Raw genomic sequence first — 2,677 nt, 5'->3', positions numbered from 1 at the left:
TTTCTCATTTGCTAAATTCTGATTCATCTTTTAAGGTTATTTCACTATTTGTCTTATTATAAGTAGTGCCTCCCACAACAATCTAAACCAAGAGATTGAGTGAGGCAGAGATTCAGAGACCTGGTTATTTTGTTCTGCTGCAGGTAACTTTGATTGCCAATACTAGAGCTTCCCATTGGATTGATTGAGGTTTTGTTGATTCTGCATAGAAGTTTGATTTCTTTCTCTCACAAATTTTGTTTTTTTCCCCCCATCTTTTAGAAGTGTTTATCACTAATAAACACCTCATACCTCAAATTCTCTCTCGGCTTTTATTTTCAGAAGGCCCAAACTGTGACAAAGTGTATCATGACCTTTAGTCAAGTGATTTGTATTTTAGGCAGTGAAACAATAACAAACAATTAGAAAATCAGAAAATTAGACAAGCCAGAATTCCAGTCATTCAGAAGCCAATAGCATAACAGGAAGAAGGCAGGTAACCTGAGCACATAAGGGCACAGAAATCAAACCAGATCTTAAATTGTAAACAGGGTTTCTAGAATCTTCCAGATAGTAAGATTCTGATATGTTTGATATATCTCTTGATGATAAGGAAATTGGTAAGATAAGTATAGAAAAAAAGTATTTTGGTTTAGATTAAAACAGAGCATTTAAACAAATTAGTATGCTTAACTGTGATGGGATTGTTAAAGACCAAACCAAACCAAACCAAAACAAAACAAAACAAAACAAGACAAAAACAAGTAAGCCATTGATAACTTGACTGATGAGTCTGCTTATGATGATCATGCCTGACAGAATAACTAGAGTCAGACAGGAGTGGTCAGTGAGCAATAAGAACACCATTTTTTTTTCAGTCTGTATGAAAATAAAATTTTAAGAAAATGTTAATAGTCATTTTATGTGCAAAAGGAAAGAGATGGGATACAATTTTAATAATATGTTGAGGTAATCTCTTGGCTGAAGAGGAAGAAAAAGGAACTTATGTAAAATAAATGCAAGAAAGGAAGATGAACTAGACTTTGACATTTGGATATAGATATAAAGGGAAAGGAAGAGTCATATTGGGTTCATAAAACAAAAATAGGAAAGTTAAGGAAGTGAATGCAGTCAATTTTGGTGTAAATTTTTTGAGACTATATATTATTTTTAACTCATCTCCTTCAAAGAATATATATAGCCCAGAATCTTGAATGTCATGAGTGTACAAATAAGTATATATGTTTGAAAAACAGTGATACATCCAATGGGAAATCTCTTGTTGGAGATTTAATGTATGCTTGTTATTAACATAATGTTTTATATTAGCAGTTCAGGCTAGAAGTAAACAGAAGCAGTTATTCACAGCATTATAGAGATAACTACTACCACTAATACATCTCCTCCTCCTCCTCCTTTTATTTTTGAGAAATATAATAGAGAAGACCAGAATAGGCAAGTTATCAAAACCTGTTAATTCCTTGGTTGATGGAGAAAGAATAACCTCTGCCTAAAACAATGATGATATGAGAGAGAGGGATGGAGGGAGGGAGAGGGGAAGGGAGGGAGAGAAAGAGGGGAGGAGGTGGGGCAGAGGTGGGGGGAGAGAGAGAGAGACAGACAGACAGACAGAGGGAGAGAGCGTGCGCGAGTGAGCTAAGGGAGAGGGGAGGTGATAGATCCAGTTGAAAAGTTTTCTGACAAACCCACCCCATCTTCAAAAATGTTAATATTACAAAGAAAAATAATAAAGACTTTTGTATTGAAAAATAAAAGATTCATCTTAAATGATCTTATTAACTGTGAAGAGAATCGCCTTTAAAATTGACGTATGAGGAAATCCAGTATCTTAAATAGGTCCAAAGTTAGCATTTGTAGGTCCTGAAGAAAGATTATAAACGTGGTCCCTGTACTGTAAGTCTAAGTTAGTTATAAATTAAGGTAAGCAACTATTTAGGAATATGTATCATCTCCTTACCCTGACAAAATATGTCAGCAATCTCGAAATGCAGGTGCAAGTTTATATTTCACACAGAGATTTGTGATACAAGAGAGCTGGCCCTCATCCTCTGGCTTAAGATTCCACCTCTCTTCCCTCATTACTTCAATTCCTACACTATGAAGTGTATTGCACTTGTTCATGTGGACGCTCTAGTCCATATCTCCAAGCGTCAGCCACAACTCCAGAGAAACAGCCACCCCTTCGCCACTCTTGGCAGGCATGTGGCCACCAGATGCATGATGCACCCTTGGCAGGGTGAGCTGGGGAAGAAGCCCATTGGGTTACTGGAAGAAGGCTTATTGCCATTCAGGCAGAACAGTGCAAGGTTCTGGATGTCTGTGACAAGAAAGGGAAGCATGTAGGCTCTGAGTGGGCATGACCTCTTGGTTCCTTGGTCTGCTAGCTCTGTTGTGAGCATGAGTCATAGCTAGAATAGGACCAGAACAAGGCCCTCTGAAACTCCTAGAGGAAGACTTTCTTTTCTTGGTCTGTGGGTAGCCTGAGTCTGTGTGCCAATACTCAAGTAATATCTATACCAGAGTTTGTCTCTCTGCTTTCCTAAGGACAGAAGTTAGTCAATGAATAGAATCTTTCTTCTTAATTCAAGTGCTTTGAATGAAACTAGAACATACAGTTTTTTTTTAAGAAGTAAGTGTGTTTGTGCCTAGCTCCTTTGGTGGAATTTTGGGCCAGATT

Source organism: Pteropus alecto, unplaced genomic scaffold (assembly GCF_000325575.1).
Source record: "Pteropus alecto unplaced genomic scaffold, ASM32557v1 scaffold5, whole genome shotgun sequence".
Taxonomy (NCBI): Eukaryota; Metazoa; Chordata; class Mammalia; order Chiroptera; family Pteropodidae; genus Pteropus; species Pteropus alecto.
The sequence above is the reverse complement of the archived record's forward strand: the minus strand, read 5'-3'. Positions refer to the sequence as shown.